Source organism: Leucoraja erinacea, chromosome 10, assembly GCF_028641065.1.
Source record: "Leucoraja erinacea ecotype New England chromosome 10, Leri_hhj_1, whole genome shotgun sequence".
NCBI classification, from domain to species: domain Eukaryota; kingdom Metazoa; phylum Chordata; class Chondrichthyes; order Rajiformes; family Rajidae; genus Leucoraja; species Leucoraja erinaceus.
In genome coordinates this window covers 53736197-53752161 of record NC_073386.1, presented here as the reverse complement: position 1 = coordinate 53752161, position 15965 = coordinate 53736197, and the positions used below count along the sequence as shown (strand labels likewise).

The 15965-nt window shown below is 43.0% G+C and overlaps 1 long non-coding RNA gene across 1 annotated transcript in view; it reads right to left on the bottom strand.

Annotated features, from left to right (window-relative positions):
- The window catches only part of LOC129701225 (uncharacterized), a 97054-nt gene extending 87760 nt beyond the window's left edge, over positions 1–9294 (bottom strand). Inside the window, exon 1 of the long non-coding RNA XR_008724170.1 lies at positions 7960–9294. This is a non-coding gene — a long non-coding RNA (uncharacterized LOC129701225). The remainder of the gene's footprint in view (positions 1–7959) is intronic.
- Between the last annotated feature and the right edge of the window lie 6671 nt (positions 9295–15965).

The following is a 15965-nucleotide window of genomic DNA, read 5'->3' as shown; positions in this document are numbered from 1 at the left end:
AGGCAGGTTTGAATCCGTGTAGTCAGTCGGGATATCGCTGGAGAGTCTTGCATGAATGCTGAGAACAATCTGGCACTGTGTGAACGGTGAGGAGAGTCTATATACCGGGTTAATTGGTGATCAGAGGCAACTGAGTGCAACAGGTGAGGAGAGTTGGGTTGATGAGAGGGGAGTGGCAGGCAGGCAGGTGAGGAGAAGGAGGGACCGGTGGAAAAGTACTGGGAGGTGAAGTGGATGAGAATGAGGAGAGGGCAAACTGTGACATTAACATTACCCGACAAACTTCCAAACTTGTACGTCTTTGGAGTGTGAGAGGAAACCGAAGATCTCGGATATAAACCCATGCGGTCACGGGGAGAACGTACAAACTCCATACAGACAGCACCCGTGGTCTGGATCAAACCCAGGTCTCTGGTACTGCAAGCACTGTAATGGGCCTGTTCCACTTAGGCGATTTTTCAGCGGACTGCCGGTGACTGTCATGTTGTCACCAGTCGCCTGAAAAACCGGGAACTGGAACGGTGACTGACAGAGTGGAACACACACAAACACATCGCAAAGGCGGAGGCCAGGACAAGCAGGGAGAGCGCTGTCTGAAATTCACACGGTGCAAAGCCAAGGTGATAAAGACACAAACTGCAACAAACAGGAATGTTGGTGCTGTAATTAAGATAGCTAGCGCAGTGTACAGCAAGTCCTTTAAAAGAGGGTGGGGTGGGGAGAAGGAGTGGAGACAACTTTTAAGAAGCCAGACAACTTTTAATAAGCCAGAGATACACGCCTGTGAAGTTTGGCGAACATTTAACATTACCGGTCGGTTCTCCTTGGTTCTGAAAACTACTACATACGTTTTTTCCCCCAATGAGCCATTGAAAATGACCAGTCAGCAAAGGCGATTAACTAAAACTACCTACGACTACCTCGACTACCCATAACTACATGGCGACCCCACTACAACTGCACTTACGACTACAGGATTATCGATTATCTCCATGACGACCAATTTTTGGTCGCAGAACATTTTTCAACATGTTGAAAAATTTGCGGCGACCATACTGAGGCTGCGACTAGTTCCCAGAATGCGGGAACTCCTCGCGACCATGAAGGAGACTCACCAGAGACCACCAGCGAACATGTGGCCACCATGTGGCGAGCACAGAGTCTGCTGCACTCACCTAAAAAGTCACCCAAGTGGGACAGGCCATAAGGCAGCAACTCTACCACTGCGCCACACTGCCGCCCCTAGTTTAGTTTACGATACTTTAGTTTAGTACTGTCACGTATGCACCCGGGTATGTGTGTGTAACACTTTGCTTTCTGGTCTATCGTTATCTCCTTTGTCTACTTCCTGTATTCTGTCTCGTCATTATTGTGTATCCAGCCCACCACGGCAGTGTTGTCTGTGAAATAATAAATTGAGTTTGATTTATACTTGGCTTCACAGTCGTCGGTGTACAACTGAAGGGAACTGAGAACGTATCCTTGCAGGGCACCAGTGCACAGGATTATGGCAAAGGACAATTTGTCACCTCCTCTCTGGTCACCTCCTCTCTGTTGGTCAGGAAGTCCAGGATCCACTTGAAGAGGTGAGTACTGACTCCAAGTTCCACGAGTTTGGAGGTGAGCTTTTACAGCGGCACAGTGGTGCAGGCGTGGGGCTGCTGCTTTGCAGGGCCAGAGACACGAGTTCGATCCTGACTACAGGTGCTGTCTGTGTGTGGAGTTTGCAGGTTATTCCTGTGACGGCGTGTGTTTTCTCCGGGTGCTCTGTTCTCCTCCCACATCCCAAAGACATGCAGGTTTCTAGGTTCATTGGCATTTGTCGAACTGTCCTTGGTGTCGTTGGTCAGTGCGGACTTGGAGGGCCGAAGGGACTGTTTCCACGCTGTATCTCTAAATTAAACTAAACTACTTGTTGCACCACTGTGCCTTTCCCAATTAGATGTGAAACCTGGGCTTTGGTCATTTACTGCTCTTCTAGGCTCATTAGTACTGCTGACAGATCACCAACCAAATTACCCTTTGGGAACAAGTCACCCGGTAATAATCATCTCTATCGCCGATGTGAACAGGGCCATTGAAAAAATTGTTCATTTAAATGCCAGCTTCACCTTACAGAGGGTGTTTTACTTTCAAAAACATTTCTGGTGTTAAATCTGCAGCTCAAATCCGAAGCTCAATTTATCTCATTGTATTTACAGATAAAGAAGGAGTGAATGAATTACCATGATAAGTCTTTTCAGTGTGTGTTGTGTAATTAAAGTTACATGACTACTTCTTTGAACTAGTGAAGCTGCCGAATGCTGAATGTCATGAACACAGTTAAATGGGAAGAGAAAACAGGAATGGAAGTGAAGTAAGTCAAGTAGCAATAATTAGGAAGCCTAGGTTCCGTGGTTTAAGAGCTGTGGTTTCCTGAGAAGATAGGATTTCAGGAGTCAAGTATGTTTAATTGTCATATGTAGCAACTAACAACAAATAATTACATTCTTATTTACAGCAGCAATAAGAATGCCTGGAAGCAAGAGGGTTTTAATGTCATATGTCCCAAAGAGAACGGTGACATTCTTACTTGCAACAGTACAGTTACCTATCATTTCAAGCAGGGTGCAAGGCCACTAAATTCAAGTGCAGTTTCATACCATTTCAAGCAGGGTGCAAGGCCAACAAATTCAAGTGCAGTTTCATACCACTTCATGCAGGGTGCAAGGCCAACAAATTCAAGTGCAGTTTCATACCACTTCATGCAGGGTGCAAGTCCACCAAATTCAAGTGCAGTTTCATACCACTTCAAGCAGGGTGCAAGTCCACCAAATTCAAGTGCAGTTTCATGCCATTTCAAGCAGGGTGCAAGGCCACCAAATTCAAGTGCAGTTTCATGCCATTTCAAGCAGGGTGCAAGGCAAACAAATTCAAGTGCAGTTTCCGACCACTTCAAGCAGGGTACAAGGCCACCAAATTCAAGTGCGGTTTCATACCATTTCATGCAGGGTGCAAGGCCACCAAATTCAAATGCAGTTTCATACCATTTCATGCAAGCTGCAAGGCCACCACATTCAAATGCAGGGTGCAAGTTTCATACCATTTCAAGCAGGGTGAAACCACCATAAAACCACACAAAACACCACATAAACACCATATAAACACCATATCAACACCACACTCACAGTTCAGTAGACATTCAGTGTGTTCAGTTGATTCACAGCTCAGACAGAGTCGTGACCTCTCCCTCCCCATCTTGCGGAGACTGAGCCACACCCACACTTCCAGGTTTTATAATCCTTCCCACCTCCCACCGGAAGGGGTGTGGTCTTCATGGCGAGATTGACGGGAGAGAGATTCCCAAAATTTTTAAACACTAATAACACTTTTATTTTCATTGATGGGAAGAATCTTGATGAGTGGAGGGGGACTGAGTAAGACGGCCTAAAATCACAGCCGTAAGTGGTAGCATTTATCTAAAATCAATATACAGTGCAAACAGGAAGTTGTCAAGTTTAGACTTTCAATCATTTGCCATTTCGAACTAACCACCACCAACAACCATTTACAGTGCTTTATTTCGAACCATCCACCACCAACAACCATTTACAGTGCTTTATTTCAAACCAACCACATTTTCAAACCACATTAAGGGCACTCAAGGTCAGTAAAACCCCACTCACGGTTTAGTAGACATGTGTTCAGTGATTATTCACAGCTCAGACTGAGACACGTCTTGCTCCCCCATCTTGCAGAGACTGACTGAGGCACTCAACACTTCTGGGTTTTATAGTTCCTCCGGAAGGGGTATGGCCTTCAGGAGAGAGAATCTCAACATTTTTTAAACGCTAATAACTCATTTATTTTTAATCGATGGGGAAAATCCTCTTGTCCTGCACAGCGGAGGGGGGCTCTGAGTAAGATGACCAAAATTCATAGCCGTAAGTGGCAGCGTTCTTTTACTAAAATCAATAAACAGAACAGGAAGTGGTCAAGATCAGACTTTTAGTAATATAGATATATATAGGAAGGAACAGCAGATGCTGGTTTACACCAAAGATAGACACAAAATGTTGGAGTAATTCAGAATGGGTGATGTTTCGGGTCAAGACCCTTCTTCAGTAGTTATTGTCTTATCTGTTTGCATAGCATGCGAAACAAAATATTTTGGTGTACACTGTCTTATGTGACAATAATAAACCTAAACTAAAAAGAAGACATTAGACATAAAGGAAAATTGGTTAGAAGTCTGATTCTCAGGAATATTGCTAGCCTGATCTTTAATAAACAAACCAGCTTGGTTCCTTCTGCTTAATTCTTTCTGTATCCCTGGGGATCCAATACATCAGGTGCCCCAAAGTGTTCAGAAACTTAGAAAAAGTTTGAGTTAGGCTTGCATATGAACATTGCATCAAACCTGTTTTTCAACAAAAGCGAGAAAGAAAGAGGAGGACAAATAACAAAGTCATTCTGATGAAGGGCCCCGACCCGAAGCCTCACTTGTCTATGTTCCCCAGGGATGCTGCCTGATCCACTAAGTTACTCCAGAACTTTGTGTCCTTTTGAGAAATATCAAAGGGCTGATTTTGCTTGCAGCAATGTATAATGTGCTTCTTAATATTTACTTTCAATTGGTATGTGTCAGAATAAGTGTTTAAGAATTCAGCGCAAGTCCATTAATCAATATGCTATAAATGTCACCCATCAGAACATCCAGGAGATCTAATAATCCCTCCAGATATGGTGATAAAAGGGAAATTGGATGGAGGTTCTGTGAGATACTAAAGATTCATTGACATTTTCGAATTTAATGCACTGAGCGGGAAATTGTCGCTTCAAACGATCCAACGATAACAATCGGTGTAGGAAGGAACTGCAGATGCTGGTTTACGCAGAAGGCAGACACAACGTGCTGGAGTAACTCAGCAGGTTAGACAGCATCACTGGGGATGAGGAGTAGGTGACGTTTCGGGTCAGAGCCCTCTTTCAGGAGCCCTTCTTCTGCCCCTGTTTGCTCATGAAAGGCGTTCACTCAACAATTCAAGACTTTCTTCAAAACAGATTTAAACATGAATGGTCAATTCACCTGTTGTCATGTGCACATGTATGATGAGGTTGAGGTATAATGAAAATCATGCTTGAAGCAGCTTCACGGGTACACAGACCACACACAAAACATAGATTGCACACAAACTATATATAAATCATACAAGTCAGTGAGAGGATGGATCTGCAAATACTGGTTTATACTCAGAGGGTCAGGCAGCATCTTTGGAGAAAAGGAATAGGTGATATTTTGGAATGGAACCCTTCTTCATTTAGTGCAAGTTGGGTGTTTGGCGGTACCTCAGTACACGTGACAGTACTCTCACAGTACCTCAGTACACGTGATAATAAACATACTAGAACTAGAACTAGAACTAGATCTAGATCTAGAACTGGAACTGGAACTAGAACAAGATCCAGAACTAGAACTAGATCTAGAACTAGAACTAGATCTAGATCTAGAACTAGAATTAAGAACTAAAACTAGATCTAGAACTAGATCCAGAACGAAAACTAGAACTAGATCCGGAACTAGAACTAGAACCAGAACTAGAACCAGAACTAGAACTAGAACTAGACCTGGAACTGGAGCTGGAGCTGGAGCTGGACCCGGAACCAGAACCAGAACTAGAACTGAACTAAATAGTTTCTCAGATGAACATTAACCAACACACAAGCCATTACTGCCACTGCAGAGAATAACAAGGGACTTTACCAGATGTGTGCTAACTACTGGGTAACCTATCCAGTCTGAAGAAGGGCTTCGACCCAAAATATCACCCATTCCTTCCCTCCAGAGATGCTGCCTGTTCCACTGATTTACCCCAGCATTTTGTGCCTATCTTTGGTTTAAACCAGCATCTGCAGTTCCTTCCTACACAGGTTCTCTCTCTCTCTCTCTCTCTCTCTCTCTCTCCCTCTCCCTCTCCCTCTCTCTCTCTCTCTGTCTCTCTCCCTCTCTCTCTCTCTCTCTCTTGTCCACCTGTCATCTCTTAATCTATCACAGTAACCATGCCAGAGGCTTCTTATTTATTTCAGTAAATCTTTCAAGATTGTTGGATAACATTCAAAGTAAAACAAAATGATGCACATAAATTAATGAAAATCCATCTTTGTTTCAAGATGGAGCAATACGTTTGGGGATAACACAATGTGTCACATCGAAGGTTAATTTGACAAAGATCAACATTATGTACATTTGTTTTTGTATAAATATTGCCCGTTGCTTTAAAATCACAACATCGTCAAGACCAGTTTAATTGTGCAATCAGAAATAATATCACAGGTCTAAATGAACCCAGTAGAATTCAGGATAGGCATTCCACAACAGTGTGAAGAAAATGTCATCAGAGCATAGAAGATAGAAGAGCACAGCACTGGAACAGGCCCTTCAGCCCCAAAGTCCGTGCCGTACAAGATGCCAGGTTAAACTAATCTCCTCTGCCTCTCCTCTCCTTACGTCATCCACATCCCTCCATTCCCCGCATATCCATGTACTTTCTGGAAACCTCTAATATACCACGATCTTATCTGCTTCTACCACCATCCTCTGGCAGCGTGTCCTGGGCATCCATTATTTTCTGTGTAAAAAAATATGCCCCCACACATCTCCTTTAAACTTTGCCCCTCTCACCTTAAAGCTATGCCCACTGGACTTTGACATTTCCTCCTTGGGAGAAAGGTTTTGAATGTCTACCCTATCTACGCCTCTCATAATTTTATGAACTTCGATCAGGCCACCCATCAACCTCGGATACTCCCAAGAAAACAAAATCAGTTTGCCCAACATCTCCCTATAGTTAATACCCCCTAATCCAGGCATCATTTTTGGTAAACCTCTTCTGCACCCTTTCCAAAGCCTCCACATCCTTGCTGTAATGTGGCGACCAGAACCGCACAAAATCTTCTCATTGTGACCTAACCAAAGTCCTGCAACATGACTTGCTGACCCTTACATTCAATGCCCCAGCTAATGAAGGCATGCATACCATACAACCTCTTTACCCCTCTTTCTAGTTTAGTTTATGTATAAAGCGTGGAAACAGGCCCGCCAGTCCACCAAGTCCACGACGACAAGCAATCATGCATATACTAGTTCTATCCTACACACTGCAGACAATTTTCAGAAGCTAATTAACCTACAAACCTGCACATCTTTGGAATGTGGGAGGAAAGACTACCAGGGGCGCCAGGGCGATGTCTACCCTGCTGGCAGTCTGTTCATCTTTTCACTCTTTTTGTTATTTTTTAGCTTGTTAAAAGTTTTTATTTTAATGCTCTTCGGTTTGTTTTATGTAGGGGGAGGGGGGAGGGGTTGGGGGAAACTTTTTTTCAGGTTCGTACCCTCCTGGAGATGTGATCAATTTTCGGATCGCATTCTCTGGGCTCTGCGGCCTACCATCGATGGAGCTGGGAGCCTCCTCGGGCTGTCGTGAACCCCACCGCGGGGAGTGGACTTAACATCGGAGCGGATCCCTTGCCTGGATCGCTCCCACCGCGGACTTTACCATCAAGGCCTCGCAGTCTCGGGAGAGGCTAGTCGGGAAGCTCCAACGTCACTGACTGACTGACCTGGCCAATGAAATTCCTCATATGTTGCAAAATATACTTGGCAAATAAAGTGTGATTCTGATTCTGATTCTGAAACCAGAGATCACAGAAAAAACCCACGCAGTCACTGGGAGAACGTACAAACTCCGTACAGACAGCACCCGTAGTCAGGACCGACCTTGGGTCTCTGGAACAGTCAGGCAGCAACTCCACCACCGTGCCACACTGTGTGCAATCTACTTGTGTTCAGGGAACTGGGGATTTGGAGCCCAAGATCCCTCTATACACTGATGCTCTGAGGAGTCATGCCATTAGATGTTAGCGTTAATAGTTATTAAATAAAACAGTTTAATTTAATGAATACATTTCTTCTTGGCTTACCTCTTGTATAACTGTTCTCTCGATGCATCTCCATAGCAGAAGTATGGTCATTCAGCCATCTACTTAATAAACCACAGCAAGTTCACATTCTGACACATGATCCAGCAGTTGTCCTTATAATGAGCTTTGGTTGTTTATAGCGCTGGGCCCTATTTAAAAAAAGAAGGAAAGGTTGCAATTATTTTGGATTTTGTTGCAGCCCTATTTAAAAATAAAATGAACTTTAATGTCTTGACCCCAGGACACCCATTGCTGGATGTCAATATTAATGAAGTATTTTTAAATGGTACTCACTGTTGTAAAGAGAGAAATATATCAGATAATCAGCAAGCAGCAAGCCCCCCAATCACAATGGAATAACAGTTATTGAACAGAACACGATACAAAACTACTGCCAGGTTGCATCACAGCTTGGTTTAGGAACAGCATTGCCCAAGATCGCTAGAAATTTCAAAGAGTCGTGGATGTAGCCCAGACCATCTCGCAGACCAGACTTCCCACCATTGGCTCCATCTACACTTCAAGTTGCCCCGGAAAATCAGCCATCTTAATCAAACAGCTTTCCATCCCGGTCATTCCTTCTTTTTCCCTCTCCCGTCAGGAGAAAGGTTACAGAAGCTTGAAAGAGCGCACCACCAGACTCAGGAACATCTTCTTCCCCTCTGCTATCAGGTTTCTGAACGGTCCTTCCATAAGCGAGGGTGCTGTCCGATTCACCTCTACCCCATTGCGGACATTGGACTTTGTCTCTGGAACTGATGCGCTACAATGTTGAGAACAATATTCTGCACTCTGTATCTTCCCCTTTGCTCTAGCTTTTGTACTCAGGTTGGATTTGATTGTATTTATGTACAGTATCTGATCTGTATGGATAGCATGCAAAACAAAGCTTTTCACTGTACCTCGGTACACATGACAATAATAGACATAACCCCACATAGAATATAGAATATTGTATAAGGGCACACTGATCTGTTCTGTATTCATGCCTTCTATATTCTGTTGTGCTGAAGCAAAGCAAGAATTTTATTGTCCTATCTGGGACACATGACAATAAACTCTCTTGAATCTTGAATCTTGAATAGTGCACCACAGGAACAGGCTGTTCGGCCCACCACTCTTTATCCTATATCTGTAATTTGGACGGCTTGATTGTAATTATGTATAGTCTTTTTGCTGACTAGATAGCACAAAACAAAAGGTTTTGCACTGTATGTCAATTCATTTGAGAGTAATAAACTAAAGGGCTTGCCCCACAATGCGAGTTTACCCAAGAGCTCTCCCAGGTTTAAAAAAAATCAAACTCGTGGTAAGTACGTAGAATGTACGTAGCGGGTACATGGGAGCTTGTGGACATCTCGTAGCGGCTCATAACGCTAACGACAGGTACTCGGGAAAAAGTTCGTGAAACTCGTGGAGTTTTATCAACAGTGTGAAAAATTTCCAAACTAGAAAAAACTCGTGATGAAGTACCACGAGTTTGATTTTTTTTTAAACTCGGGAGAGCTGTTGGGTAAACTCGCATCATGGGACAGGCCCTTAAAGTGAACAATGTCTGTGCTGGACAGGATGCCGACCAAGGGCGGCACATTGGAGCAGCAGTAGAGTTGCTGCCTCACAGAGCCAAAGGCCCGGGTTCCATCTTGACTACGGGTGCTGTCTGTGCGGAGTTTGTTCTTCCTGTGACCATGTGGATTTCCTACGGGTGCTCCGGTTTCCTCCACACGCCAAAGCTGTGCAGGTTTGTAGGTTAATTGGCTTTGGTAAAGTTGTAAATTGACCCTAATTTGTTGGATTGTGCTAGTGTACGGGGTGATCGCTGGTCAACATGGACTCAGTGGGCTGAAGGGCCTGTTTCCGTGCTGTATCTCTAAAGTCTAAAAGTAAAAGTCTAAAGCAGTGGTTCTTAACCTGGGGCTCGTGACCCCCTATGGGGGTCGTTTGGGGCTTTCCCGGGGGTCGTGAAGGGGACACAAATAACATATCAATTTGTTGAGCCCATGTTTAGGAACCTAACAAAGGTACATACCACATACAGTATTTTGTTCACGTATACGCGTATTGGTGCCAAAAAGGTTAAGAACCAATGGTCTAAAGTAACTCTTATCTGCTCGCACATAATCCACCCATTCCCTGCATATCCATATGAGTTTAACCTAAACGTAACCTACGCATTGGTCACTGATAGAGGTTACCTCTGGACATTCTGTTACAATGCCTACACTGGCATGGAAGGATGTTTTCACACTGAGACCAGCAATCCTTCAGAGCTGCTCTGGAATATAGGCCGAGATAGAACATAGAAACTAGGTGCAGGAGTAGGCCATTCGACCCTTTGAGCCAGCACCGCCATTCAATATGATCATGGCCCATAACCCAAAATCAGTACCTCGTTCCAGCTCTTTCCTCATATCCCTTGATTCCCTTAGCCCTAAGAGCTAAATCTAACTCTCTCGTGAAAACAAGCTTCTCAAATAGGTCTCAGTTTGTGACTGAGTCACAAGAAACTGCTAATGCTGGCACCTTGAACTAAACACCAAGTCCTGTGAAGAGCTGTGGAGGTCAAGTCAATGGATATTTTTAAGGCAGAGATAGATAGATTCTTGATTGGTATGGGTGTCAGGGGTTATGGGGTGAAGGCAGGAGAATGGGGTTAAGGTGAAGGTAGATCAGCCATGATTGAATGGCAGAGTAGACTTGATGGGCCAAATGGCCTACTTCTGCTCCTATCACTTATGAATTGCTGGAGGATTTCAGCAGGTCAGGCAGCATCTGTGTAGGGAATGGTTGGGCCACGTTTTGAGTCGGGACCTTTCTTCAGTTGACTGCCACCATCGAACCATGGCTTCCATCCTTTTATACAACCCTGCCTGCCGATGTATGGGATCTGCAATGTTATATCTAGTGAAAAATGAGCTGAGAACTAAAAGCTGATTAGACTTCACACAAACCAGCCTCCACCCTCCCATTGACTCCATCTACACTTCTCACTGCCTCAGGAATGCAGCTAACATAATCAAGGTCCATTTTCACCCCACTCGTTCCCTCTTCTCCCCTCTCCTGTAAGGCAAAAGTTACAAAAGCTGGAAAGTATGCACCACCAGACTCCGGATCAGCTTCTTCCCCACTGTTATCAGACTACTGAACAACTGTGCCCCTCATAAGCTAGAACGTAGTCCCAATCTTCCAACCAACCTCCTTGCAGACATTGAACTTTTCCTCTGTAACTGCAATACTACAGCGCTGTAAGGCTTTATTCAGCGCCCTGGTATTTTTCTCTTCAGCCTACCTGCTGTACATTGGTGCGGCTTGATTGCACTCATTTACCACATGGTATGATTTGGCCAGATAGCAAGCAAACAAAGTCTTTTCACTGTCTCATGATACACGTGTCAACTATAATAAACCAAACAATAATCCAAATCTCAACAGATTCCTTCATGAACAATCAAAGAAATAATAAGTAAGGATTTTTTACATATTTAGGGCTTCAATAACCAGTTACATTTGGATCAATCTTTATTGAAAAGCTTGGTGTTCAGGCCTCTGTGAAATTATGCAATTTTCACATTTGATATTTTGTAGGGTTTATTGATTTACTGACATAAATATCTGATCTTTGGTTATGTGCATTTATTTTCTGCACACTAATTCATAGTCACTTTGCCCTTCAAAGCAAGTCTTCAGGCAGTAACTAAACTAAGCTAAGCATATATGCCCTTCAAAACATATATGCCCTTCAAAGGATGGAAGACAAAAGGGGAGCTTGCCAGCTGCATGGAGGACAGAGATGTGTGGTGCGTGCCCGTCGGAAACCAGCACCATTACGTCGCTAATGTTTTCATCGATTTAGTGAAATAATAAAAATAATAAATAATAAAAGCACATCGTACTCAAAAAACATGTACCTGTACCAGAAAGTTGGTGATATACCTAAATGAACGTACAATTTAATTTGTTTTGTTCACATGTTGGAGAAGTGTGACAAAAATAACAGAAATAAACCAAAACGAAGATCTTTCAAATGATATAGGGACATGGATGTGTTCTGACATTTATCGGTCAATATCATGGATCTCACAATCAATACTAATCATCAAAATGGAAAAAATAAACGATATTACCATCAGAGACAGCAAAACAAAATGTCATGCATTAATTAACAGGTTCCAATGGCAAATCTGAATATACCTTCACAAACCAGGAAAATAACGGAATCAAGCAAAGTTGCTTATTGACCTTTGGTAAATGTCACGTTAACAAACACACACACTGCTAAATTCATCTGCATTTTGCATTGTTCAAACATTTCATGGAAAACAAAAGTAAGTGTGCACCAGCATTTTCCAATGTCTGGAATGTGAAGCAATATTTGTGGATGCAATAAACTGCAGATGATCAGTCTGAAGACCCGAAATGTCACCCATTCCTTCTCTCCAGAGATGCTGCCTGTTCCGCTGAGTTACTCCAGCATTTTGTGTCTATCTTTGATTTAAACCAGCATCTGGGAAACTGTAGGGAGCGACAATCAACTGCCACGGATACAAATAATGTCATACACAAGAAAGGGCAGATGCCGGTTGACAAAAAGTGAACACACAGTGCTGGAGTAACACAAAGACGCAGCAGAATTTTGGAAATTTCATCCCGCCACCCATTCCTTCTCTCCAGAGATACTCTCTGTCCTGCTGAGTTAAAGAGTGCCCGCGGTAGACTCACAAGTCACTATGGTAAACCCACGGGCTACTACGTTCTTACAACGAGCTTAAAAGTTTAAAATTTTTACTTCAAGAGTAAATTTGACTCGTGGAAATCTTTCATCATGTTGAAAGAATTTCACGAGTTAACAAGTTTCCCGAGTACCTGCCGTTAGCGTTACGAGTTCCGACGTTCCCGCTACGTTAATTCTACGTGATTACCATGAGTTTGATTTGTTTTAAACTCGGGATCACTCGTGGGTGGACCCGCACCGCGAGACAGGGCCATTACTATGCAGCAGCACAACAGGCTTAAACATGGTACACAATAGATAACACAGTAAATAAACAAAACGATAAGGAGTTCAATAAAATAAAGAATTTCACTATCCCTCAGTACACGTGGCGATATACAAAACCAACTAAACTAATTAAGTTAAATTAAATGTTTTTTATCTCATGGTCAATTTTATTGTCCTCAATTTGCTTTGGAACTTCCTATCTTTATCTTTATTCCAGTTAGCTATGCCTTGTAATTACAATGCTTCCTACATCTATGTATTGCCTCTCTTAAAATGACCATTAGGTTCTCTTCACTATGTTGGCCTCTTTTCCTATCATGCTTCCCCAGTATGTAAACTCTTGGGTGAAACATAGTGCAAACCTGCCCAATCTTCTTATAATTTCCAGTATATTCCCACATCAGCCTCCTACATTACTCCAACAAAGGCTTGCAACCCTTCCTCTGTCCAGTAGCATAGAACATAAAACAGTACAGCACAGGAACAGGCCCTTCAGCCCACAATGTCCATACTGGACATGATGCCAAGTTAATCTCCTCTGTCCAACTTTCCTTATAGCTAAAATCCTCTAATCTGGACCCTCTCTAAAGCACCCACGTCCTTCCTGTAATGGGGCAACCAATACTGCACGCAATACTCCAAACGTGGTCTAAACAAAGTTTTGTATCTCGGGAATAACCACGACTTATCCAAAATCCTCTGATGTAATCAGGCAGGATCATGGCATCATGTCCAGTATGGACATTGTGGGCTGAAAGGCCTGTTCCTGTGTTGTACCATCCTATGTTCTATGCTACTGGACTGAGGAAGGGTTGCAGCCCTTCATTGGAATCATGACGGAAGCTGATGTAGAAAACACTGATTTAGTTTGGACACAAAGTGCTGGAGTAACAGTGGGTCAGGCAGCACCTCTGGAGAAAAATGATGGGTGACATTTTGGGTCGGAACCCTTCTTCAGACATTCAGGTCCCGGCTCGAAACAACCTATTCTTTTTCTCCAGAGATGCTGCCTGACCCCCTGAGTTACGTCAGCTCTTTGTGTCTATCTTCGGTATAAACCAGCATCTGCATTGCCTTTCCACACACTGGTTTAATTTAGTTTAGATTAGTCTAGACATAAACTAAACCTAGTAGTTGAGGGAAAGTCAAGTTCAGAGAGTATGAGGTGTTCACCATTGTCAACAAATTCTGCCCAATAGAACCTTAGGACCGAGATGAGAAAATCGTTTTTCACACAGAGAGTGGTGAATCTCTGGAATTCTCTGCCACAGAAGGTAGTTGAGGCCAGTTCATTGGCTGGATTTAAGAGGGAGTTAGATGTGGCCCTTGTGGCTAAAGGGATCAGGGGGTATGGAGAGAAGGCAGGTAGGGGATATTGATTCAGATGATCAGCCATGGTCATATTGAATGGTGGTGCAGGCTACTCCTGCACCTATGTTTCTATGTTTCTATGTTGACTGGTGCATCGTAATAGCAACAAGCCAGAAGGTCCACATTCAGGAAAAGCAGTCGTTTCCTCACACACATTGAATTTACAGCTTGCCTGTTCGATCTGATACAGTCAAACGTCAATCAATCCTTCCTTAATAGTTCCGATTATCTGTTGGAAAGGCAATTAGATCAAACTCAATTATTTTGAGTACCGACTGCTTAAGATTAGCACAGAGAGGAAAACATTTAATTCTCCATATCAAAATCTTAGTACATGGAAAATGTACTCTGAAGATTTATAATAGAAAATAGAAAAGATTTATTCCCCAGTGCTTGAGAAGATTTCTGTGCCCTAGGGTATAGTGTTATCACCGAAAGTCTTTATCGAGGATTTCTATTCTGACTTCACTTGCAACGATTTTATTCAGCAGTGTGTTTACAAGTCAATGCAACCCAGTATTGGGATTGGAGAAAAGTGTGTGATTAATATTGTCCTTCAGACAACCAAAGGTAACTTTCTACTTACCCTTTAAAGGTAAAAATGCTCCTTAATGCCACTATTCAATTGTTTATGCATCCCAGGGGTGGAGGGGTCCGTGTTTGAGTGAATAACTCAAATAACAGTGGAAAATGTGACATGGATGCAACAGGTGCAGAAGGATCAGGGGGCAAATGAGGGTAGGTGGGACTCTTGATGGATGGGGCATCTTGGTCAGCATGGACAAGTCGGGCAGAAGGGCCTGTTTCCGTCATACATTACTCTGCCTCTCTGACACCTGAAGCATCATCCTGAAGATTACATATCATTGATAGACTACTACAATCATTCATAAGAAGGGTCCCGACCCATTTCCCTCCACAGAGGCTGCCTGACCCGCTGTGTTCCTCCAGCACTATGTTTTTGACTCAAGATTCCTGCATCTGCAGTTCCTTGTGTCTCCATCTTTATGATTGAGGGACCATTTTCAATCCAAAAGACAAGATTTCTTTCTGCTGACTGAAGGAAATCAAAACAAGGGGAGATCAAAATGAACGAAGGACTCTCACTCGTGCCAGAGTCAGGGATGATAATCTTATTTACAGAGCAGAAATAAACCGAAGTCAGTAGTTTCACCGGGATGAGATCCAACATATGCAGAGATTTTGATGAGTGAAAAACAAGAGACTTGTGCCAAGGCAGAATTTCACTGCAGGCTTCATGAAAGGTGAATGAATTTTCAGGGCAGTGTTGAGGGAATTTTAAATTGCATCCGACTTTTGCAATATGCAGCCTCAGAACTCTTGGTACTGTTGTTAGTTCTTGCAGTGGAGAAAAAAAATGTTGTTCATTTCCCCAACAAAGTTATCCATCACTTTGATAAACACAAAACCACACCAAGAGCAACAGTACCATTTCCAAGTCCTGGGCATCCGTGTAAACAAGGCCAGCAAAGTATTATTTTTGAAATATAATTAGGTTTTAAATCTAATGTTCGGGTTCTTGTTTCTTTTGGCTGTCACATCGGTAAAGGTCATTGTTCCTTCTTGAAGGAACATATGTTAGTTTTATCTTCTCGTTGCTGGTTCATCATTTTTA